The sequence below is a fragment of the Natator depressus genome, chromosome 14 (assembly GCF_965152275.1).
Source record: "Natator depressus isolate rNatDep1 chromosome 14, rNatDep2.hap1, whole genome shotgun sequence".
Classification (NCBI taxonomy): Eukaryota; Metazoa; Chordata; order Testudines; family Cheloniidae; genus Natator; species Natator depressus.
The window spans coordinates 20,496,161-20,497,295 of NC_134247.1; the positions used below are offsets into that span (position 1 = coordinate 20,496,161).

The 1,135-nt window shown below is 47.0% G+C and overlaps 1 non-coding gene across 1 annotated transcript; it reads left to right on the top strand.

Moving 5' to 3' along the window:
- The first annotated feature begins 657 nt into the window (after positions 1–657).
- LOC141999112 (U1 spliceosomal RNA) lies at positions 658–821 on the top strand. The gene has a single exon (XR_012641971.1). It is a non-coding gene; the product is annotated as a U1 spliceosomal RNA (small nuclear RNA).
- The last annotated feature ends 314 nt before the right edge of the window (positions 822–1,135 follow it).

Here is a 1,135-nt window from a genome sequence, read left to right on the forward strand (position 1 = left end):
CTAATACTATTGTTGGTAGGGCTGACTGGAAAACAAGAATTCTTTCTCATGAAAACTCACAAGGTTTCATATTGGGATGACATTTGGCCCATCTGAAACTGTTCAGGAAAAACCCAAGTGAGACTTCTGCTAGAATAGTCCAGTGGTTTGGGGCACTCGGCTGGAATGTGGGAGATCCAGGTTCAAATCCCTGCTCTGAGTCAGGCAGTACACCCTACACTGGTGGCTCTTCTTGGGCTGGTCTCTCATGCTCTCCGGTTTTGGCTGGAGATTCCATCCGGGACCTAAGAAACTGACACAAGTGTCATCAGAACAGATACGTTTCTGTGAAAAGTTTTGGTTTCAACAAATCAGCATTTATTGTTGGAAAAAATCATTTCACTAAAAATTTCCCAACCAACTCCTTCTGTTTTTTCTCAATTTGGTGATTCCTCTGTGATATGGCTGCCTCTGGAAGAGGAAATGCCAAAATACCATGGGAACGGCTAGCTTTGTAGCATGTTGGACCTTATCCAGAGTGTTAGTACTTTTGTGTTTCTTTTGTGTTTGTGCTTTAGTGTTTTGGATTTGGTCCTTCCTGGAAGCGCTATGTGAGCAGAGGGGGAGGAACATGCAGTTGCAACATACAGTAGCAATTTAGGTGGGAAAGTAGCCTGGCAACTTAGCTGGCAGGGGAGATACCATGATCACAAAGGCAGTTTTCCCAGAGTGAAGTGCATCCATTGCACTGCGGGTGCGCTGACCCCCGCAATTTCCGCAAATGCAAGAAACTCAACTGCATAATTTGTGGTAGTGGGGGACTGCATTCGTGCTTTCCCCTGGCTAAAATAAAAAAAAAAACCCTAGTATCACTGCACTGCTGGAGTGTCTCCTGTTCGTGGCAGTTAGCATTCCTCATCCCTGGGCCATCAGTGGGTGAGATTGTGGGTAGCCCCAAGTGGGCATTGGGGAGTGCTTCCCGTTGCTCTCTAGTGACTCCTTCTGGCCAATGCAAGAAGCATTGGTGAGCCCCAGAAGGTGTTGCCATCAGCCCTGCTACACCAAAAGCTGGGTGTTGTGATGATGGAGAGGGAGGCACAAAATATAGTGCAGGTTGGAGGCCAACTCTGCTCCAGTCAGAGAACATCAGCAGTTA